Source organism: Mytilus galloprovincialis, chromosome 8 (genome assembly GCF_965363235.1).
Source record: "Mytilus galloprovincialis chromosome 8, xbMytGall1.hap1.1, whole genome shotgun sequence".
NCBI classification, from domain to species: Eukaryota; Metazoa; Mollusca; class Bivalvia; order Mytilida; family Mytilidae; genus Mytilus; species Mytilus galloprovincialis.
Window position 1 is genome coordinate 2767868 of NC_134845.1, and position 25923 is coordinate 2793790.

At 35.1% G+C, this 25923-nt stretch overlaps 3 long non-coding RNA genes across 3 annotated transcripts; 2 read left to right on the top strand and 1 right to left on the bottom strand.

Moving 5' to 3' along the window:
• Window positions 1–3842: 3842 nt before the first annotated feature.
• Window positions 3843–5171, bottom strand: LOC143043071 (uncharacterized). Its single transcript, XR_012968175.1, has 3 exons — window positions 5096–5171; window positions 4360–4389; window positions 3843–3902 (listed from the first exon to the last, which is right to left on the bottom strand). It is a non-coding gene; the product is annotated as an uncharacterized LOC143043071 (long non-coding RNA).
• Window positions 5172–16514: 11343 nt separating this feature from the next.
• LOC143084867 (uncharacterized) lies at window positions 16515–16989 on the top strand. The gene is made up of 2 exons (XR_012981191.1): window positions 16515–16702; window positions 16921–16989. It is a non-coding gene; the product is annotated as an uncharacterized LOC143084867 (long non-coding RNA).
• A 17-nt stretch (window positions 16990–17006) lies between these two features.
• Window positions 17007–23259, top strand: LOC143084868 (uncharacterized). The gene is made up of 2 exons (XR_012981192.1): window positions 17007–22972; window positions 23191–23259. It is a non-coding gene; the product is annotated as an uncharacterized LOC143084868 (long non-coding RNA).
• The last annotated feature ends 2664 nt before the right edge of the window (window positions 23260–25923 follow it).

Below are 25923 nucleotides of genomic sequence, written 5' to 3' on the forward strand. Positions count from 1 at the left end.
CGAGAAATTTCCGCACCCGGAGGCGTCCTTTAGCTGGCCCCTAAACAAATATATACTAGTCCAGTGATAATGAACGCCATACTAATTTCCAAATTGTACACAAGAAACTAAAATTAAAATAATACAAGACTAACAAAGGCCAGAGGCTCCTGACTTGGGACAGGCGCAAAAATGCAGCAGGGTTAAACATGTTTGTGAGATCTCAACCCTCCCCCTATACCTCTAACCAATGTAGTAAAGTAAACGCATAACAATACGCATATTAAAATTCAGTTCAAGAGAAATCCGAGTCTGATGTCAGAAGATGTAACCAAAGAAAATAAACAAAATGACAATAATACATAAATAACAACAGACTACTAGCAGTTAACTGACATGCCAGCTCAAGACTTCAACTAAACTGACTGAAAGATTATGATTTCATCATATGAACATCAGGCACAATCCTTCCCGTTAGGGGTTTAGTATCATACCATCATAACATATATGAGAAGAACATAACCCGTGTCATGCCAACAACTGTTTTTAGAATAAATGTGTTTAGTTCCGATGCAAAGACCTTATCAATGACTCAATATTAACGCCAAAATATGCAATCTTTAATGACTTGACAACAGTATCGTAATTATATCCCTTCTTAATAAGTCTATTCAAAGGTTTTGTAAGTTTCTGAGGTGAATACTGACACCTTTGTGCTTTATAAAGAATATTACCATAAAAAATTGGATGTGAAATACCTGAACGTATTAAAAGTCTGCATGTTGAGCTATATTTACGAATAATGTCTTTATACCGATGATAAAATTTAGTAAATGTTTTGACTAGTTTGTGATATCGAAAACCCTGGTGTAATAATTTTTCAGTAATACATAAATTTCTCTCGTTAAAATCTAAAACATTGTTACATACACGAGCGAATCGTACAAGTTTAGATATATAAACACCGTAAGATGGTGACAAGGGAACGTCACCATCTAAAAACGGATAATTAACGATAGGAAATGAAAAATCATCCCTTTTATCATAAATTTTAGTATTCAGCTTTCCATTAGTGATATAGATATCAAGATCGAGAAAAGGGCAGTGGTCATTGTTAGTATTAGCTTTATTTAAAGTAAGTTCAACAGGATAAATTTCATTAATATACATACTGAAGTCGTCATTATTGAGAGCCAAAATATCATCCAAATATCTAAAAGTATTATTAAATTTGTTTATCAGATGTTGTTTCGATGGGTCTTTGCTTATTTTTGTCATAAATTGTAACTCATAACAATACAAAAACAGGTCCGCAATAAGTGGTGCACAGTTAGTCCCCATTGGAATTCCGATAATCTGACGATATACGGAATCCCCAAAGCGAACAAAAATGTTATCTAGTAAAAATTCAAGGGCATATATAGTATCAAAGCATGTCCAATTAACATAGTTTTTTTGTTTATTGCTACTAAAAAATGACCTAAAAGAGTTTGAACATATATATTCACATTCTGATTTTTTGAATGCCCATTTAATTAGGTGTGTGAATTTTTTCTTAATGAGAATGTGAGGCAATGTGGTATACAGGGTAGAAAAATCAAAACTTTGAACAGATTCAAAATCACCAATATAAGCATGCAATATATCAAGTACTTCCAACGAGTTCTTGACACTCCAAAAGTAATTTATTCCACTATTTTCGAAGGCCTTATTTGAACAATTTATTATCAGGTTTTTAATTGTACCAAGTGTGCTGGTAAGAAGAATAGACAATTTAGTAGTTGAACAATGGCTTGAAGACGAAATAAATCTATATTTGTAAGGGGTTTTGTGTAGCTTCGGAAGCCAATACATAGTTGGGACTTTCATTGTATTTGGCTCTGCTTGTAAAGCGGTGCCTAAAAGTTTATGTTTGTTACAGATTTCGTTTTCTGAAAATGGAGTCAGTTGGAATGTTGGGTGAATTGGTGATTTCCTTTTTCAGAACCTCAATGTAAAATTTACGTCAAACAATAATAATATTATTAGCAGCTTTATCTGCCGGGACAAAAATTCCTTGGCTAGTTCTTTTAGTTTATGTTTGATACGAGAAATAGGTTTATTGTTGTAAGGGTTTATAGTAAAATGTTCTTTAAAATGTTGAATACGTATATCAACTATCTTCATTACTGAATTAAAAAAAGAGTCCAAAGATTTTTTGTCAGCTTTTTCTCGTTTTATCCATTTCATACAGTAAGTATGGAGTGAGTCGTGGATGATATTACGACACTCATTCCAATTAATAATTGACGGGGGACGATATTTAGGTCCTTTACTGAGGAATGATTTTAACTCTCGGTCTTGAACGATGTTAAGATCTCCTGTTATAACATGGGAAATGGGGCCATAAATATATTCGGAATTACTGCAATTACATGAAGTAGGTGTATTTTCACTGATATTAACATCTTTACACAATTGACTATAATTAAACACAAATTTCCGGGTAGATTTCTTGTAAATATAACAAATAAGAGGTAGCTCAGTATTGTCAAAATATCCAGGAATGTGTTCTTTAACAGAATGGTCGTTAAATATACCGGCAATATTTACAAAATCAAAGCCTTTATTGACATACTTAATTTTAATAAAATGTTTTTTATGATCTTCAGGGCGATCAATTTTGGGAAATAATTTAGAATAACAATATGCCATAATAATTTGAACAATTTCATACTTAGGACTGCTATATGAAATTGTGTTGCAATCCTCCAAAATTTTATTTAACTTATTAACCGGTAACGAACAGAGTTTTGTTAACAGATAATGTCTGCCGTTGTTTTTTGAAATAGAAATTAGGTCCGAAATATTGGTATGATTGGCCCGAAATCTTCTTTGATTGCGATTTGTTCTACGACCGTGAGAACGTTTTTTACGAACAGTTTTAGAAACTATATCCAAAATGTTAACGGAATTGGTTTTAGATATATTACCAATTTCCATGATATTATCATTTAGACCGAGAGGGTAAACTGTCTGTAATTTTTTAATCCAATTTAATTCAATTATTTTCCGTGATCGTACAAACTTTGAATGCGATTCACCAGGCTGCTTATTTACTTCTTCTAAAGGTTGAACTGCTAAATATTTAAAAGGATGGTTGTGCTTCTTAAGGTGTTGGTAAATGATACTTTTGAATTTATTGGGTCTTTTAAAACGATACAGATGTTCTTGAGTGCGTTTAGATAAATATCGTCCAGTTTCTCCTACGTACTGAATACCACACCCCGGTTTGTTTCATGTGAGTAAATAAATAATACTGTTTGTTTTTCAAGTTATATCAGTTTCAAAATTTAAAGAAAATGTGCGACCATTAAACGTGGACCTTACCGTATTGTTGGTTGAAAGACGGGGACATGTAAGTCATTTTTTGGCATGACACTTATCGATAGAAGGGTAACCACGTTTTTTATTGTTAAAAATGTTAGCGATGGTAGTATTTTTAGATAACCGATTTTGAAGATTGAGACGTGTGGATACCCTTTGAACAAGTTTAGTATTTAGTAATTTTCCATTTCTAAGCTTCATAATTGTTTTGTTAGTGAATTATATAATAAAGGAGCAAAGATTAGCGTCCAGAATATGAACCAGCATACAATAATTGAAGTATATAAAATGGATAAATTTGTTTGGCTAAAAATGTCAAACGCTATCAGTATTAAATAGTAGAATGGGGCTGAATTTTGAAATACTACTTTTTGATAAATATTCCTAAAGTAATGAATTAGATCAGTTCTCGCTCGGACACACACTCCATAATCTAGTATATTATAAGAGCATAAACCTGAAGCACGGGGAGGCACTCTACTGCCTCCACACGGCACTAAAGACTGCCAGTAATCCGAAACTACCAAAATATACACCACTCTCCTTGTTTAGAAAACCTAAAAATAATATTTTTTTATATTAGATTTCCCAAAATTTTCCAAACCTATACTGTGAAGAAATATTGAAATTAATTTTTTTCAGGTTTTCTCTGTAACGTAATGCTATGATTATTGACATATATTAATATATTAATATCCGTAATGTCTCCTTATTTGAGTTATGTTACTAATTATGCTGTATAAGACTGAAATAAACCAAAAATTATAACACACTACGATTTAAAACTAAGAATTATATCTATTAAAACGATCTAATATTATTTTGATTTCAAATATTTAGGAATCGATTAGCCCTGGAGACACATTAACTATCGAAATGGGTTTTGACCGTAGTATAATATGTGCCATTGCTGTCTTATTATTATAGTACATATTAGTTTTGTTATTTTATTCAAAGTCAAATGTGCGAAGATAAACAACAACGTTTTCTAATTATCATGTTACAATATTTTACCTTCATTTTCAGAGTCCTTTGCTGTCTTCTCTATAACAAACAAAAATCATGAAATTTTAAAGAATGGTTTTGTTTTACCTTCATTTGAGGCATTTCATAAAAAATATTATGGTTTTGATGAGACAAATTAATGTTTGGCTTTTCCTTTTACATTCATAAAGATATCTAGGTATAGGAGGAGGTACCGATTAAGTACTTATTTACAAAACAACCTTTGCACCTACAAAACGAGTGTTGATTTCTGACCATTGGTAGTTTTTGTTAAATGTGTATACTCTACTTTGAAAGCTTGACATGTTGCACCATTAATGTACAAAAAATATGTATTATGTGTTGATACATGTATTTTTAATTACCATTTTTAATTTATATTATTTAGTAACGGTAGATATCTAATTTTATAGAGAGATATTTTTTGAAAATGTGGAATAGTCATCTTATTAAGTTGGGTGTTTTTTTCAAAAGCAATAATGCAAGGTGCAAGCAAGCGTTTGGGAACATCTGTTTGCGATCTTCAGTCAATGACGCATGTTTTTGCATCATTAGGAGACAGCGAAGTATACGCATATCTTTGGCTTGCTGAACAATGTACGTCACAAAATAGAACTTTAAACTCAATGATCATATATATAGTTAACTTACAAGTAGTAAATTGGTAAAAAAAAATAGGACAAAATACATTTCCCTTAAAACAGTTGAAAAGGAAATGCCGTAAATCATGATCCTAAGTCATCACCTGTAATAGGAGTTATATGCTCCCCTGTTATCAGCTGATTTGTGTACTGTATACATCCCCGGATATGATCACAACTGAATAATTATAGAAAAACTGATCAATTATTGATAGATGGTAAAAATAACAAAAATACTCCGCGGAATATTCAAAACGGAAAGTCCTTATTCATATGAAAAAATCAAAAGCTAAAACACATCAAACGAATGGATTACATCGTTCATATTCCTAACTTGTTGCAGGCATTTTCTTATGTAGAAAATAATAGTTTGAATGTATCTGGTTATACAGATAACCAAACCGCTCACTTGTATGACAGACGCATAAAATCAATTATATTGACAACAATGTTATTTCGTTTCTGTGTTTTCTAACAGTGTGTCGATAACATAAATATGTCTTGAAAACTATACTTCACTTTTTTGGTTCACTGTTTCGTTTACCCCACATATTACTCTAATAAAGACTTCATTACAATACAGATTATGATTAATATCATCACAGCACAATATCAAAACATTCTTTTTATTTTTGTGGTAAATATCCACGATTTTCGTATAGCAAATCATTTAAACAGCTTTTAATCTGAAACAATAACAACAGAATGCGTTCACATGTCTTCTAAACTGAAAGAGGATTGTGTCTGTCATTTTGTAATTTTAATGAACGTCATTAATATATTACATTGAAAATAAATAATCCTTTCGAATTATTATTATTATAGTATCAACTTAAAGTTTTGTGTAGTAAAAATTACAAGGCCATACCTTTCGTGTGTTTTGCATTGACATGTGTCTGCACATTTTATACCAAACTGACCCGGCTTGCAAGGTTCGCATCTTGTTCCATTAGATTCATATCCAGTATCACATTCTAAAATTTATCAATTTACGTTATGATTTTGTAGACCTTTCTTGCCATTGTAATTAGTATTAATTTTGTAATAGTCGAGAAAATATTTAGCGATGCTCGTAATATACCAAGGATAAATCATAACATAAAGTCCAAGAAAACAGTTTTGGCAGATAGAAAACCTATAAAAGGCAAACAATAGTTAACGAAAAACTATTAAACAACGCTGCAATTACATATACATAAAAACGAAAGGGAGTCACACAGCAGCTGTGGAATTGTGGAACAAGTATATATACATATATTACCTTCGCATATTCCACTGCTTTCTTCATAATGACGACAACAAAAGTATAATGTTCTTATAACGGTTTGTCCACTGACTAAAACACTGCAAATATATATACTCATATCTTTTAATTTTGAACAAAACGTATGTACCTGTTCTAAATCAATAGCTTGTAGTACAAATTGTCGTTGGCTCGTGTCTTTGATGACATGTTTTTTTTTGTAAACTGTTGTATTTGAATAGGCCATTAGCTTCTCTTATGAATTGTTTCAAATTTTTCATGGTGGAGCCTTTTGTTGTTGAAAGCCATAATATGGCCTGCTTGCTTACTACCACTACATTTTAACTCCGGCTGATAGTTGTCTCGTTGACAAATAGTTCTCTAAGTGATTTCTTTAAGATTAAACCACGAACTAGTCAAGCTGGAGTTTGCCGACTTAAGACGAGCACTGTACAGCCAAGGCAATTACCTGCTGTTTGGATACTATAAGCGCCACCAATTATTGTATCAATGCTGGCTTGTATACAAAATCAGCTGACCAAAAAGATTGTCTTTTCATAAAGTTATGAAAGACAGTGACAAGTCTAGATTGACTGCAGAAAAAGAAAAAAACTGTGACAAGTACTCTGTATGACTTTACCATGCCATTACCCCCAAAGACTTGCCAAGAAACCATTCCAGACAAAAAGACCTAGGGTTGCCCGAACACAGCCGCGATTTTGAACCTTTTTAAAATGTCTTATATTCAGTGCTATGAAATGTAATGTAAATATCTGTATAATATATTTCAATTCAATTCACTATTTTATTTTATTAAGTCTATATATGTATATATATATATATATAAATGTGAATTAAAATATTTAAAAGAAATATATATATTCTGTCATTTATTAATATGAACATCAAATTAAAAAACCTTCATTAGATATAATATATTGTTCTGGAGACAAATTTATTATTTACAAAAAATAATTACAAAATACACTTGAGAAAAAATACTTCTTCATTCTGAAAAAAAAAAACCACATTAATAATATTTCAACAACAATTCATTTATTAGGATCCAACTTTACCAATCTTGTCCATGAAACACAACAAATAGCATGATTCCCGTGTAATCAGTTATGTAATTTGACACGTGTCAAACGGTTCATTGATTTTCGGCACATCAAAGAAATACAGGCACGTGTCTAAATAATGTTGAATACCTTATTTTTAGCACATACTTACAACTTCTCGTCCAATCAAATTGCTTGAATTTGCCTTCTAATTTTCATAGTACATACTTTTTCCGTGTACTACGTAACTACGCATGAATGACCACAAGGGTAAGATTTCATTGTATTGTAATCAAGATATTAGAACAAAAATTGCTACTGGCTATTTTGAAATAAATGATGTGTTCCAAATTTAACTAAATAGTTTGTAATTAGTTTTCAAACAGATTTTTAACATCCTACTAATCAATCTTTTGATCTAAATTTTGTTTTCACAATTAAAAAAGTTTCTTTCATTTAAATAAAGAGTAATAATAATGGTGCTTTATACCTTGATTAAAGTACAACTCAATCTAAAATTTGTAATCTTTTATCTGCCATGCAATTACATTGTACACAAAAAGAGTCAACCATGAATCTTTTGAAAGGAAATTACTAATAAAGCAAATTGATATATTTAGTCATAAATTGGTCGATAATTGGTTGCCTATTGTCCAGTGACAAATATTTCATGCATATAAACTATCTACTAAACTACCTATGGGTACATACCAGGGGCAGATCCAGCCATTTTTAAAAGGTGTTTCAACCAAAGATGTGGGAGGGGGATTCAACTGTTTGTACTCATTCAAAAGCTAGTTTTAGGTTTTATGTGAAATTAAAAAAATGTTTTCAAGAATGTAAAGCTTTCACTGCAATTTAAGAATTGTCTGCTCTTGTTCAATTCATTTTGTCATCTTACCATGTAAATAAGTACATGTATAGTAAAACAACGCTTCGTTCATATCAATAAACATACTTACACCAGCAGCTACCTTCTTTACATTCTAAAGTCAAGGGCCTTTTGAAATCCCATTTTTACAATGATATTATAGTGAGTAGATTTACAAAACTACGTAAATGAGCTACATCCAGTCAGCCAAAACATGTCAATAGACTAATTACAGGATTACTCAAGTTGTAAATATGTGCTAAATTGGATATTGTATAGAAAGGTATATACTATGAAAATAAGAGCTTGGGGCAAAGCCCCTCGGTCTAACTTTCATAGTATATACCTTTCTATACAATAACCGAGACGTATTAAATTAAAGTTACCTTCCCGCGCTATAATTTATTTGATATGACATGAATTAAGAAATTTTTGTTGAGGGATTTAAGATCATTTAAGGGTTTGTCCATACAACGTGTATATATGTTATTAGTATTTCACATGCCTTGAAGCTCAATATTCAGAGTGTTTCAGACAAGATGATGAAAATCGGTACGTCTAAACACTGCTAAGGACTCCTTAGTGCACTAAGGACTATACAATGCCACTAAGGACGAGAAGGACTACTGTTATATGTGGTATTTTTACATGTTATGTTAGAGATTGATATTTAATTCATAAATTTCAAATTTTATAGAAAAATAATCATAAATAAAAAAGATATTCAACATTTTCTAGGCACGTGCCCATTTTTCTTTGATATACCGAAAATCAATGAACCGATTGACACGTGCCAAATAATATAACAACTGATTAAACAATCATATTCTTTAATTCTTTAGTTACCATACGACCTTCAACAACGAGCAAAGCCCATACCGCATACTCAGCTTTAAAAGGGTCCGAACTGACAATGTAAAACAATTCAAATCAGAAAACTAGCGGCCTTAATTATGTACAAAAAAATGAACGAAAAACAAATATGTAACACATAAACAAACGACAACCACTGAATTACAGGCTCCTGACTTGAATGTTCATAACATACTAAATGTATGTTTATATTGAAATTCATAGAAAACAAAAAAAATGGCAATATTGGAAATAAAGGAGGAGGGATAAAAAAAAAAAGCATTTTCCTGTCCTTAATAACCTATGACTTATGATACTTTTGCTGAAATTCTCCAGTCATTCAATATTTTACAAAATTCTTCCAACAACACTTTACATACTTTAAACTACGCTCTTAGTGCCCGCGATTTCGCGGGTGTGTTCTAGTAGATATAAATATAGAATAATAGGTAGTTTCGTTTTTGATACTGACTATATCATGTGGAATATCTAGACGAGCCCGTTAGGACGAGTTGAGATATTCCACTTGATATAGTCAGTATCAAAAACGAAACTACCTATTATTCTGTTTATCGTTAATTATGACGTCACACAATGTATTTGCCTAATATTTTCAGTGATACAGCCAGTACGTTGATACTCGAAAATATTAGGCAGTAAGATCAAAGGGAAAATATACGAATTACCGATAAAAGAAGATATGGTATGAGTGCCAATACGACAACTCTGCATCTATTTATAAAAGTTGAATCTTGTCTACTTTCGTGTCAAGTTTTTCAACTTTGGCAAGGAAGATACCTAGTAATTGATAATCACTTCTTTTCAATTGACGGACGTCTTTGTTTCACAGACAAAGACAAGGACAACACAGAAAGCAAGATACAAAAATCCTGTCTAAGTTGGGAATGAATAATTAAAAAAAAAAATTTGTTTCAAGAGTATAATCCCATTAGTTTAAACTTATCTCCCTACTTTGTAAAACATTACTCTGATTCAGACAAAAAATGTCTATTACTTACATTATCAAGATGCTTGATGTTTTTATTGACAACATATTTTTACGTTTGGATGACTTTTTTAACAAAACATCCAGCGTTCCCATGTGAACCAACTGTGCCCTTCTTCTTGCCAACTTATTCTCATATTTTATATGATGCTGATTTCATACAGGAGCTTCTGTGAATAGATCTAGAACCTAGCAGATTAAATCTATACTTTCCGCTACATAGATGGTGTCCTCTCTCTAAATAAATCAAAGTTTGGTGATTATGTTTACCGTTTCCGTCAAATCAAACAACAGATACAGATAAGTCTTCCTAATATCTTGACTTTTATCTAGAAATTGACAATGCATGAGGGTCGGTTGAGGACAAAACTTAACGACAAAAGGGAAGATTTCAGTTACCCAATTGCGAATTTTCCATTTCTAATTAGCGACAACCCAACAACGCCACCATATGGATTATAATTATCTCCCAGTTGGTACGTAATTCTAGGGCTTGCTTTTCCAATCATGATTTCCTTGATAGAGGGATGCTGCTCACAAGGAAGCTTTTAAACCAAGAGCTCCAAGCAGTGAAGTTGAAATCATCCTTTCGAAAAATGTAAGAACTCCATCCAGTTGGTTTAACGTTTTGGTATAGCTCATCTCCCTCCTTTCTAAATATATATTTCAGGCTAATTTGGTCATAGATTTATAGTCAAAATTCTGAATTAAAGCGCCAATTAAGAAAAACTCATCTTAGCTAATCTTATGCAATTTTGTTATTGTTTCAATGCAGGTAAATCTAACGTTACAATACAAAAAGCAATGTTGATACACATGTAGAAACAACCGGATTAAAGATTTAAACGTACATAATTCAGTTTATTTTAATATAAAATAGTCGGTTTATGTATTCAAGGTATCAAATACATAGACCATGGAGTGCTTGTTATCTATTCAAAATGCTCAATTTAGCTTGAAAGTATTCGTTTGTACTAAATCGTAATAACTAGCGACCCGGAGAACACTTTAATAAGACGCTCTCTTTCTTTTTATGTTTTTTTCTAATCTTATCCTATACAAATCATACTTCAGTTATGCCCGCGTCACACTGTCCTGATTTTTACGCCGATGGCAACACGATAATGGAAATTTTCAAAATCGGGACTGATCGTATCCATATCGGGCAATTCGTAGTGCCATCTTTAACCATCGTAGAACCATCGGCCACTTTTTCTAGCCTTCGGGGACAACTTCGGGAAGGGTTCCAAATTTTTTAACATGTTAAAAAATCCACGAAGGTGCGTCCGATGTTGAGGGTTCGTATTGAGTTCGTATCACCATCCTCACCATCGTAATGTTACCGGCAATACATCTTTGCACATCGTATTGCATTCGTGTTTCCATCGTTTTTATCGGGCAGTTTTGACATTACGATGTCTACACGAATGAATCACGAAGATACCCGAAGGTCTTACGATGGCAGCACGACTTCGTGAAGACCTCGTAATCCCGTCGTGGTGCCATCGAATAAAAGTACGAAGGCGACAAGATGGAACTACGACGGCAATAAATCCAGCTAAATGTAAGTTAACTTTCGCGCTAAAATATATTTAAAGTGCCATGCGCGATATGCACTAATCAGTCTAATACGACAGTTAAGAAAGATGTTCACAAAACATGGAGCTCATATCATATGATTCTATAAGAACAAGAAAGGCGACAGCGTTGTTTCTATGAATTCAAATGGAACAAGAAGAGCAGCTATTACAGGCTCAGAATTTACTATTACAAGTAAAATATTTTTTTTTGTCAATTTTTCATATCAAGTAACATAATGAAAATCATAAACGCGCCTCGTACACCAACACTGCAGGTACACGTATATAGGGAAACCAACTTTTTCTTCATTATTCTGATTTTTTTATGTATCGTCTGAGTTGTTGTCACACGAATGTTTACTCCATAACCATTTTGTTTTTTATATGTCATATTTTGCCGCATTTGTTGCTTTCCCCACATCCTTCCTTTTGTCTATATTATTATGATATTCTCCTGGAAAGAACTCTTTTTGGATAAAAGGGATCAACGGACCCATTACCTTACCTTTAAGATAGATCAGTAAACATGGGCATAATTATGGGTGATTATTCAGACTAGTGCACACATTTTACAGTTCAAACAAGGCAATGCCGAGCGTGGCATCCCCTCTTATGTAACATATTGTGGACAAATGTGGACACTATATTTGTATATGACACATGCAGAAAATGGTAAATTGAATATGCATATTTGATACATAAACTATTTTTTTAGAAATCAACCAAAACATTCAGTAACTGGAAATACCTTTAGTATTGTCTTTAGAACCAGCAGGTAAAGAAATGAGCAACCAAATTCCTGTGTATTATGCTATTTCAAGGAGAAAAAACAAGTCCATCTGCATGACCTTGACCTTTGGCCTTGAACGTAAAACATGTCAGATCATTACAAGGAGGAACAATATATCAAATGTGGTTAAAATCTTTTGAAGCATATTGGTTTTAGAGTGTCCACAAGGGTGATATTGCCTTGTATTACAACTGCCACTGTGACCTTGACCTTTGAACTTTAAAGTCAATAGCGCTTAAGATATTCTTAACGAGTAACACCATACCAAGTTTTGAGCATTTTGGTTCTAGAGAGTCCATAACAATTTTATCTACACGCAACTTACATGTAGTAGGCTAGGGGATAATAAACTAAGTTTTATAAGAATTAGACAAAAAGATTGATTTCCCGAAATGCATGGCAGACTTGTACAGAAACGATATGTTGTCGAAATTCTGTTCGTATCTTTTAGACATCGTATGGCCATCGCGCCATCATCGTAATCCATCGTGTAGCCTTCGTAATCCATCGTGTAGCCTTCGTGATCCATCGTGTAGGCTTCGGCTGAGATATGAAGCTTAAATACCCGTCTTCGGTTAACCTTCGTATGTCCATCTTTTGCTATCGTATATAATTTCGGCACCATCGTATAGACTTCGTTATGCATCGTACTTGCTTCGGTCACTTTTTGGTATTTTAACGAGATCGGGACCAACTTCGTACGAACTTACAATTTTCGCATTCGGGTGTCCATCGTATATAAAATTCGGGACAGTGTGACGTGGGCATTAAGAGATTTAACATAAAAACCGAATCTCCTAACATAAGAAGAAAACTTAAAACAAGACGCAGAGATGTATATATAGTTACAATTATATTTTGTTTTTCTATACAGATGTTCTCGGCTGCTGACGTGTACTTGAAACGGCTATTGGTACTTTACGGAACGGAACGGAACGGAACGGAATTTCATAGAAACATTGGTTCTGATTTTAACTTTTTAAATTTATTATTCCGTTCCGTTCCGCAAAGTACCAATTGCTCTGAGGAATAATTGACGAGAGCTTTGTTTTTATTCAAGACATTTTTTTTCATTCTTTTTTTAACTTAAATACACATGCATGATATTCATTAGCACAATTTAAAACTTACATTCAAATGAATTCCAAGAGGATCAACATTACTTTAGACATACAAATGTAGCAACTCATTCCGAACTTTAATAATTAACGACAACTTTTTTTTGCCCATTTCATCATTTTCTTTCCGAAAATTTTAAAATATAATAAGGAATGGATGGATTTTGGGTAACCTGCATTTGTGTTAAATTATTTATTAATGATCAGGTCGAGAATGCTATCTAAAACAATTACCACTCATTCAAAAAAAGAAGTGTCAGCCTTTTTTTTTATCATACTGATTTTATTACATTTGTAGATGTCTGTTTCCGTTCGATTCCGTTAAATACCAATTCCTCTCAGCAATTGGTACTTTGCGGAACGGAACGGAAAAATAAATTAAAAAGTTTAAATCAGATTCAACTTGATTACTGTTTCTAATCATCCTCGGAACGGGCTGTTGAAGGCCTCTTTTTTAAAATATAATTACCGATGGAAGGAGAAAGACTTTTTGTGTAACCTGCCTTTGTGTTAAATTTTTTATTATTGATCAAGTCGAAATGCTATCTAAAACACTTATTTCTCGTGCAAAAAGGGGTGTCAGACACATTTTTTTTTATCATACTGCTTTTATTACATTATAGATGTCTGTTTCTGTTCGATTCCGTTAAATACCAATTCCTCAGAGCAATTGGTACTTTGCAGAACGGAACGGAATAATAAATTAAAAAGTTTAAATCAGATTCAACTTGATCACTGTCTCTAATCATCGTCGGAACGGGCTGTTGAATGCCTCTTTTTTAAAATATAATTACCGATGGAAGGAGAAAGACTTTTTGTGTAACCTGCCTTTGTGTTAAATTTTTTATTATTGATCAAGTCGAAAATGCTATCTAAAACACATACCACTCATGCAAAAAGAGGTGTCAGACAATTTGTTATCATACTGCTTTTATTACATTATAGATGTCTGTTTCCGTTCAATTCCGTTAAATACCAATTCCTCAGAGCAATTGGTACTTTGCGGAACGGAACGGAACGGAAAAATAAATTAAAAAGTTTAAATCAGATTCAACTTGATCACTGTTTCTCATCCTCGTCGGAACGAGAGGTGGAAGGCCTCTTTAAAAAAATATAATTACCGATGGAAGGAGAAAGACTTTTTGTGTAACCTGCCTTTGTGTTAAATTTTTTATTATTGATCAAGTCGAAAATGCTATCTAAAACACATACCACTCATGCAAAAAGAGGTGTCAGACAATTTTTTTTATCATACTGCTTTTATTACATTATAGATGTCTGTTTCCGTTCAATTCCGTTAAATACCAATTCCTCAGAGCAATTGGTACTTTGCGGAACGGAACGGAACGGAAAAATAAATTAAAAAGTTGAAATCAGATTCAACTTGATCACTGTTTCTAATCCTCGTCGGAACGAGAGGTGGAAGGCCTCTTTTAAAAATATAATTACCGATGGAAGGAGAAAGACTTTTTGTGTAACCTGCCTTTGTGTTAAATTTTTTATTATTGATCAAGTCGAAAATGCTATCTAAAACACATACCACTCATGCAAAAAGAGGTGTCAGACAATTTTTTTTATCATACTGCTTTTATTACATTATAGATGTCTGTTTCCGTTCAATTCCGTTAAATACCAATTCCTCAGAGCAATTGGTACTTTGCGGAACGGAACGGAACGGAAAAATAAATTAAAAAGTTTAAATCAGATTCAACTTGATCACTGTCTCTAATCATCGTCGGAACGGGCTGTTGAAGGCCTCTTTTTTAAAATATAATTACCGATGAAAGGAGAAAGACTTTTTGTGTGACCTGCCTTTGTGTTAAATTTTTTATTATCTATCAAGTCGAAAATGCTATCTAAAACACATACCACTCATGCAAAAAGAGGTGTCAGACAATTTTTTTTATCATACTGCTTTAATTACATTAAAGATGTCTGTTTCCGTTGATTCCGTTAAATACCAATTCCTCAGAGCAATTGGAACTTTGTTGAACGGAACGGAATAATAAATTTAAAAAGTTAAAATCAGAACCAATGTTTCTAATCATCGTCGGAAAGGACGACGTGAGGTCAGTCTAGATATCATAATGCATGACTTGCAAATGCGTTAATTTCATGATAATTTATCAGGACAATCCGACATATTCATCTACAGAATATTTCCCGATGTTATACATTATTACACATTTCACCTGTGAAGATGAGATTAAGTATACATTTGTGTTATTTGTATATGGAAAACCGTAAAACACAGAAATTTTAAAGTTTGTTTTGTTTTAAAGATTTTTCGAAAATTTGATAAATGCCCCCTTTGGATACCTTAAATGAAATTCCGTTCCGTTCCGTTCCGTTCCGTTCCGTTCCGTAAAGTACCAATAGCCCTTGAAACGATTGAAGCAGAGACCACCTCCTCCGGGATTTGCACAATTATACAGTACTAAAGACTTTAACAATAGCGCTTTTAAAAACAGCGATAGCACAACTAATTCAAACGGTAAAATTTGGACAAAAGATGAAGAGATTCTCTTACAAGCTGTCAAAATGTCTGAAAACTGCCCGCCTGCGTCGCGACCGATGTCAGAGGCAACCAAAGGATTTTGGGAGTTACTTAATCGAAATTTCTCTGTAACTAGAAACCAACAAGTCAAAAACACATGTAATAAAGACATACATACAGATAAGGAAACTTTACATCATAATTCATCTAATAATTCAATAGACAATGAAAACATGTGTAAAAATACACAATCATGCAGAAACTGACAATGTATCAATAAACAATCGAAGCATGCACATACACATGCGGATACTAACAAGTTTTCAATGAACAAGGGAATCATGTGTAATCATTTGCCTGCAGAAACCGATAATTTATCGATAAACAGCAAAGCGTCACAGACATATGTGTCTTCGATCAGCATGGACACGGAACAGTATGGAAATGTAAAACTGGTACTGCATGCGTACACTGATTTTGTAGGCGGAGAACGTTGTGTATTCTGGATCACATCCGCAATTATATTCACTGTATAGTCTATTTGATTGGATTTTTAGACATCCGTATTTTCCGGAAATAATCTGAACTTCTCCGTATTTTCACTAGTCCTTACTTTCTCTTCCTCACCGGTCTATTGCAAATGGATGCCACGACAAAACTGCTCCTGCGGATATTGTGACAAATCACCGTCAAGTACGTTTCAAATCAATTATAAACTGTTAAATATATATACCGTTAATTCCGTTAACTTGGATTCCACGTTTATTCAACAATACGAACTGTAATTGTTTATTTCTATGAATTGAACTGAGAATTCTACTTTCGTTTTTGACTTGATATTATTATTGCATTGAACATTCATATATTTCTTTCGTACATATTGTAAAATATTGTATTTTTATTTCTTTCAGTTTACCAAACATTACACACTCTGTAAACTCCTGTATTCTTTCTGGTGGAATTATAATCTACAAGCTTCACTCACAAGTTGTTATTCTTCATAATTTGCCGAGATTGCGATACAATCCCATGGTTATACTAGCTGAGTCAGGCTCAGCACAGTAAATTGACGACAACCTGTCTTTACATATCCAGACAAGGAACGACAACGTAGCAACGTACATACCTTCACACTGACAGTGGACTACATATCGTGTGTATACTCGACAGCAACCTAACAACGTTGAGTCAACATGGATCCCAGTCATGAGGAACAACAAGAAGAGGTACAGCCCCAAGAAGGAGATGTCCCTGAAATATTAGAAAATCCGTCTAATACATCTCAGTCAGATGAAATTCCCGAGGCTAGGCGAGTTCGTGACCTCACGGAAAAAGGACAAGGAGCTTTCACTGAAAAACGTGACAAGTTCTGTCAGGAACTAGAGGCTCTCTGGACAGACATTGAATCCAAGTTATTGGAAGTAACAACGCCACCTAACGAGCTCCAGCAACTCCTTACAGCTCAGGACAAACTAGTTAAAGCCTGTAATAACTATCGTAGGCTCACAGATGAGTACCTTGACTTTCTGAAAAGGACCAGAACACTGGAGAGTCAAAAAGAAATAGATGCGTGTAAACTCTCTTTAGATTTTCGTCTGTCCAAAGTGGAACTGGTCATGGAAAAACTACACGAGCAGCGCCTCGCTCTAACAAAGTCCAAATCCACTAAAACAAAGACCTCAAAAGGTAAGAAAACCTCACGCAGTGGTAGCTCTAACGTGTCAGACATGTCAAGCCTAGCACGGAGAAAGCGTGCCAAGGCAGAGGCTGCCAAGTCTAAAATAGCCTTTGTAGAGAAACATGCCATTATCCTACAACAGGAAGCAATGTTAGAAGAACAAGCCCTGTTCAGACAAGGTGAAATGGAACAGGAAGCTGCACGCAAACAGGCAGAAATGGAGCAAGAAGTCGCTCAACGTAAACAAGAGGCTATGCGCAGGAAGGCTGAAATGCAACAAGAAGCCGCACGAGTAAGCCGGGAAAAGGTCGAGCTTAAAGCCAAATTTAACCTTCTTGAAGCACAGAAAGAAGCTGCAGCCGCAGAAGCCGAGGCTCGTATCCTGGAATACGACGATAGTCAAGCCTTTAGCGAACTACCTGACGAAAAGGAAGACCCGCTCCAGCGTGTGCAAGATTTTGTCAACAAACTTCCTGTATCAACAGCTGTGAAGGAAGTAACAGCACCTCAAAAGAAAAAGCAATTTCCTGTTAAAATTGAGCTGAGCCACGAAGCACCAGCGTTCGTGCCGTCCGCGGCACTGAACTTGCTGTCACAGACATCTGCTGTCTTACCTTCCGATTCTAAGTCACCGGAAGTTACCTTTATCCCAGATCTGGGATTAGTAACCGGCATACAAAAATTAGGTCTTTCAGATGAGAGCCCTACTGAACATCAAAAACAGGGTGTTAAAGAAGCGATCCCTGTCTTGCGCATAAAACAAGACTTTATAGAAGAGATCCCTGTTTCACACCAAAAACAAGGCATAGTAGAAGAGATCCCTGTTGCACACCAGCAACAAATCAACTTTACATCAGAGATAACTAGATTCCTTTTACGCAAGGACTTGCTTTTCTCCCGATTAACAAGCTTTAACGATCGGGCAGAGTCATTTCATACTTGGAAAGCAAGCTTCAAGAACGTGACTGATGAGTTACAAGTCTCTGACTCAGAACAGATCGATTTACTGATCAAGTGGCTCGGTCCAGAGTCTGCTAAACACGCCATTAGCATAAGAGCGTCGAACGCTAATAATCCTACCATAGGTATACAGAGATTATGGAAGAGGCTTGACGAGCGGTATGGTGCTCCAGAAATGTTGGAAGCCTCTCTCAAGAGTAAACTTGAAAAATTCCCTACCTTAACAAATAAGGACAACGCACGTCTCTACGAACTGTCTGACATTCTATCAGAAATAGAATATCACAAGGAAAATCCCAAGCTGGGATGTTTGCTAGCATATTTTGACTCCTCGTCCGGGATAAATCCTATTGTTGAAAAATTACCGTACGGACTCCAAGAAAAGTGGACCACAAGGGCTACAAGATACAAGGCTAAATATGACGTTGCCTTTCCACCTTTCACAGAATTCTCTGCCTACATCAGGGAAATCAGCAAAACAAAGAACGATCCTGGGTTCATCTTTGGGTCAAAAGCCACACCAAATACAAAAGGTGCTGCGCCAAGGTCTACGCCTTACCCTAGGACTAAAGTTGGTGCTCATAAAACAGCAGTTGAGCAGCAATCTAGAGACGCCAGCAAACAAGGTCTTTGTATTCTGCACAATACAAAGCATTCCTTAAATGAATGTCGAGCGTTCCGAGCCAAGTCAATAGAGGAGCGCAAAGGTCTTTTGAAAGAAAACAATGTATGTTACAAGTGTTGTGATTCTACCACACATAGAAGCCGGGATTGCAATGCAAGCATAAGTTGTAAAGAATGTGGAAGTAAACAACACACTACCGCACTTCACATCACTAGACCACAGCAACCTACAAGTTCGCAGTCTAGCTCGCCTAAGCCAGCCTACGGCGGGGAGCCTATAGAATCGGCTGAAACTAAGGCAACCTCAGTTAACTCTACCTGTACTGAGATCTGCAAAGATACATATAGTGGGAAATCTTGTGCTAAAATACTTCCTGTGAATGTTTATCACAAAGATAACCAGTACAAAGTTATTCGCATGTACGCCATCATTGATGACCAAAGCAACCGGTCACTAGCATCGCCCGAATTCTTCAATCTTTTCGACGTCAAAGATAAACCGGAAAACTATACTTTATCAACATGCTCCGGCAAAGTAGTCACTTCCGGCAAAAGAGGAAGAGGTTTCGTCATGGAATCAATCAATGGTAATGACAAGTTTGACCTTCCTGTACTGATTGAATGTGATCATATTCCCAATAATAGGGACGAAATACCTACTCCTGAAGTAACAATGCATCACCCTCATTTAAAAGAACTTAGAGGTAGCATTCCACCAATAGAGGAAAATTGCCAAATTCTTCTCTTAATTGGCAGAGACCTTATAGAGGCACACCATGTCCTCGATCAGCGCATAGGACCACCCAGAACTCCATATGCACAACAATTGAAACTTGGTTGGGTAGTGATAGGAGAAACCTGCATTAACAAGCAGCATGTTCCTCTTGAGTTAAATGTCAAAATAACCAACATTTTGCCTACAGGACAACCTTCAACCTTTCAACCATGCACAAGCAAGTTTGACATCCGGGAAAACTACACAGACCCTGTAACGAAAGACTTACAATCACCACTCTTTGAAAAAACAAGGGACGATGACAAGCCTGGACAGTCATATGAGGACAAAATGTTCATGAAGCAGATGGACAACGAATTTGTAAGAGACTCGGAAGGAAGTTGGGTAGCACCGTTGCCGTTCCGAGTGCCAAGACAGCCATTGCCAAGCAACAGACAACAAGCTCTTCATCGTGCTAATATGTTAGACATCAGTTTGAATAGAAACCCAGTTAAGCGGGAACACTTTCTTACTTTTATGAGTAAGATCCTGGACAATAATCATGCAGAGCTCGCTCCACCATTGCACGAACATGAGGAGTGCTGGTATTTGCCATTGTTTGGTGTTTATCATCCGAAGAAACCCGATCAGATAAGAGGTGTGTTTGATTCTTCCGCCAAATGTAACGGAGTTTCACTTAACAGCGTCCTGCTTACAGGTCCAGACTTGACCAACGATCTCTTGGGAGTACTGCTGCGTTTCAGGAAAGAAATGATCGCAGTAACTGCAGACGTTCAACACATGTTTCACTGCTTCGTTGTCAGAAATGACCACCGTAATTACCTGAGATTTTTATGGCATAAAGACAATGACCTACAGGAGAACCTTGTCGAATACCGCATGAGAGTTCATGTTTTCGGGAATAGTCCGTCACCTGCTGTTGCTACGCTTGGACTCAGAAAAGCAGCTCAAGCATCAGAACAAGAGTTTGGCAGTCACGTGACTAGCTTTGTTACAAGAGACTTCTATGTCGACGACGGTCTTACGTCATGTCCCACTAAAGAGGAAGCTGTTACGCTCATGAAGGACACACAGCAAGCATTAGCAAGATATGGAAACTTACGCCTTCACAAGTTTGCCTCTAATTGTGCGGAAGTTATGTCTGCATTTCATGCCAGTGATTTGGCTTCAAATCTTAAAGATCTAGACTTAGAATGCGATAGCAAACCCCTACAACGTAGTCTTGGTCTCAGCTGGGACGTAAACACTGATAACTTTTTATTTCAATTATCATCAGAAAACAAACCGATCACTCGGAGAGGAATTTTATCAACGATAAACAGTCTCTACGATCCTCTGGGATTTTTGGCTCCGATGATTATACAAGGGAAACTCCTATTGAGGAAAATAGTATCAGAAACCGTCGATTGGGACCAACCTCTCACTGATGAGACAGCAGATGAGTGGAAATCTTGGAGAGATACTCTAATTGCTATCGAAACATTGCGCATTCCACGTACCTACGTGCCGTATCTGAGCAAAACCGCCACAAAGGAGTTACATGTCTTCTCTGATGCATCAGAAAAAGCCATAGCAGCTGTTGCGTATCTACGCACGACCGACAGTAGTGGTGAACCAAACATAGGATTCATTCTTGGGAAAGCTAAAGTTGCACCAACAAGTGGTCATACTATTCCACGCCTTGAACTATCTGCTGCAGTATTAGCAGTCGAGATAACACAGACCATCATGGATAATTTAGATTTACATATAGACACCTTTGGACCCTGGACAATTGTTTCACGTAAAACACGTGGTGGATACGCCAACTCCAAACGTTGGGCAATTTTATTCACATGCTTAGTGACAAGAGCTATTCACATCGAATTAATCGAGGAAATGAGTTCTTCGGCCTTCATAAACGCCGTCAGGAGATTCGCCGCTATAAGAGGCCAAGTAAAGATTTTCCGATCTGACCGTGGAACAAACTTTATTGGAGCAATCGACGATTTAAAGATTGATTCAATCAACGTTGAAGATGGACCCTTCAAGAACTTTCTGTACAATTCTGGTACAACTTGGATCTTCAATGCGCCGCATTCGTCCCACATGGGTGGAGCCTGGGAAAGAATGATTGGTATCACCAGAAGAATTCTTGATTCTATGCTTCTAAATGCAGCCGGAAGAAGCCTTACGCATGACGTGCTTAACACACTAATGGCAGAAGTTTCAGCAATAGTGAACTCTAGACCTCTGGTACCGGTATCAACAGATCCAGAGAATCCGTTAATATTAACTCCGGCTATGTTATTGACACAGAAAACTGACTACGTTTTCACTTCAGACCATCTTGGGGAATTCGACAAACGAGATCTCTGTCTTGCCGAATGGAGACGAGTACAGGCTCTAGCCAGTGTTTTCTGGTCCCGTTGGAGGAAGGAATACCTGCCGTTACTACAACAACGACGAAAATGGACCGAAGATCGCCGTGATCTCATCGAAGGAGACGTCATTCTTCTTAAGGACAAAAACATTTGCCGTACCCAATGGCCCGTTGGAATTATAGTGAACTCATTTAAAAGTTCAGACGAACATGTCCGAAAAGCAGAAGTGCGAGTTATCGTTAATGGAAAAGCCACAACCTACACACGCCCTATCGTGGACATGATTCTTCTCATAGAGAACACTCCTGTGTAAATATATGTATATATCTCTGGATTTATATAGTGACATTCATATGTGTTATATCTTATGGAATAATAGTGATATCAGGTAGATTTCAGACGGGGAGTATTCTGGATCACATCCGCAATTATATTCACTGTATAGTCTATTTGATTGGATTTTTAGACATCCGTATTTTCCGGAAATAATCTGAACTTCTCCGTATTTTCACTAGTCCTTACTTTCTCTTCCTCACCGGTCTATTGCAAATGGATGCCACGACAAAACTGCTCCTGCGGATATTGTGACAAATCACCGTCAAGTACGTTTCAAATCAATTATAAACTGTTAAATATATATACCGTTAATTCCGTTAACTTGGATTCCACGTTTATTCAACAATACGAACTGTAATTGTTTATTTCTATGAATTGAACTGAGAATTCTACTTTCGTTTTTGACTTGATATTATTATTGCATTGAACATTCATATATTTCTTTCGTACATATTGTAAAATATTGTATTTTTATTTCTTTCAGTTTACCAAACATTACACACTCTGTAAACTCCTGTATTCTTTCTGGTGGAATTATAATCTACAAGCTTCACTCACAAGTTGTTATTCTTCATAATTTGCCGAGATTGCGATACAATCCCATGGTTATACTAGCTGAGTCAGGCTCAGCACATTGTGTTTTTAACGTTTTAGAGGATACAGAACTGAATAAGAATTTAGAATCTAATCTTATATGCTTAGACAATACACATGATATCAGACTTATATCACGTGACTTTTATTTCGGAACAAACCACATAACGTATTATCAACACTGGAATTAGCCAGTTGTCGTTTGGATAATTTATCTATGAATGACTTAGAAGATAAACTATCAAAGATGGCTTATGAATAAAAAAATAAAAACAAAATGTTACTCAAACTTTGTTTGTTAAAGGTCGTATACGATGATCGATAGTTGTGTACATATTAGTTCTCTTGGTATTTCCTTTGTATTGTGGGATAGCTGTCTCAATGACAATCATACCACATCTCTTTGTGTCTATATATTACATATTTTTATATATTTGGTGTTGCCTATTTTGTTCTCTCGTAAATTTGGATTTGTGTCTGCCATAGCACTAACATTCGGTACTAGATTTCAATGTAAAATTTTAGGAGAATTGTTTCTTATTTTATTTACCCCCTGGATCGACATATTTCCGACCAACAGCTTTTCAAGTAGATTCGTTTTTATATATATACTATCCAATGAATAGTTTTCAACCTTCAAAAAGGGGGGGATATATAGTCTTAGTTCCCGCTAAAACAAATCTAAAGAACAGGGATTTATTATGCTTTTATTCTTATGAACTATTTGAATTGAGAATTATAATACATATCTGCTGCTCTTTTCACAAAAAACTACTAGTACCATTACTAGCAAGTCATGAACATTGCAATATAACCTACGATCAACTTAAATCGTAAGATGTTTTGTGAAAAGAGTCTCTAAATAGTAGGTACACTTTCGTAATTACTCTGAAGCACAGTTTTGGGCTGCTGATTGCATAAATTTTAGTGGTTAAATCAGTGATTTCGTGGAGCATGTATGTTCGATATCCAGAGAAGAATCAAATATATTAGGGTGATATTTAATTTGTCAAATCCTTATTGTTTGTGATATTTATTATTTACGAGGGTATGACTCGTAAGGGAAAAGCCATGGAAAGTATGTATAATGGTCTAAGCTATATTAATGTTTTTGTCAAAATATTTTCTTTAATAGGTGGGGACACACACAACAATATCCTGAACACACCCTGTCAGTGGGACATATATCAAACTTGTTAACTAGACTCGACACACTTAGCTGATGTTTCTATGATAGATTATCAATCTAATGGTGTTTATTGTAATTGCGGTTATATAACTGAAGGATGCATTTTTTTTCGGATAACAGAAAAACAAATTGTTATTTCTAAACCACAGAGCACTCACCTTCAATATGTATTCGTACATCATTTGTACCTATTGATTACAATAACAAATATTGTTAAGTTTAAAACCACAGCACCCACCTTTGATATGTACATCATCTGTATACCTGTTGAATACTGTCTAAGATCAAACAAGATGATACAAAGTATAAACCACATGAAGACATATATTTTACAATTCAATAATGGACAAAGTAATTTTATTTTATTGCCTGAATAATAGAAACATATTTGTTTATACATTTATACAGAAATAAAAATAAACATCATGGATGGCTATTTCTATTGAAATATATATTCTGTGGCAGCTGGAATTCAAACTTATGAATGGACCACATCTTAACACTCTAATACTACTCGGACATTTGGATTTAGAAAGTTAGACATTGATCACCGGGTAATGTTTTTTCCCTCGTGCATGGAAAAAATGGATCTGAATTGAATGAAAACTGACATTTACAAAATATTTGTTTCGATCTTTGATGGATTAAATTGATTAAGATGGCTTTAATATCGTAAAGGATATTCGTTTTCTGTTGCTTGGATTTTTCTACTTTTTAAGTGAAGAACAGTTAGCTATTGCTATTAAAAACCAATTGAGTAAGAAAGGTAATTAATTGAAACAAGACACGCTTTAACCTAAACAGAAGTTTCATGTTATGTAAAAAATCACATAGGATTACAAGTACATCTTAGAATATGTGTGACATATGATAATTTATTTCTACTTAACAAGCAATACGTTTGATTTCTATTAAATTCACTTTATGCCAGTAGGTACAACTTCTGAGTACATTACGATTTAAGGGAGTAAAAGATTCCAGCGCTGAAGGATTTCCAAGGACAGGGTGTCTATCGGCTGAATTGCCAATATGTCTCAAAACAGAGGAATACAATTGTCATATGCAAGCAGTGAAGATTTATTAAGCAGCGTTATCAACGTTTACAGGGAACTAACTGTAGACAGGGTACACGATGAAGACTTATCGGATTTAACACCCAATCAAATCAGAGAGATTACTGTATCCAGTTTGGACTTTGCTAATAGTGGAATGCCGAATGAGTACACGTTTAATCGGCGTCTACAAAACACAGAAGCACCTAGAATTACAGAGGAAAACATAATGTGTGAAATACATGGAGATTGTGAACTGACACATTTTTGCAGGAAGTGTGAAGTGCCTGTTTGTCAATTATGTAGGCCATCACTCAAACACAAAGGTAACAGAACAAAACGTATAGCAGTGGCAGTAGAAGAAAGGAAACAAGAGCTTAGT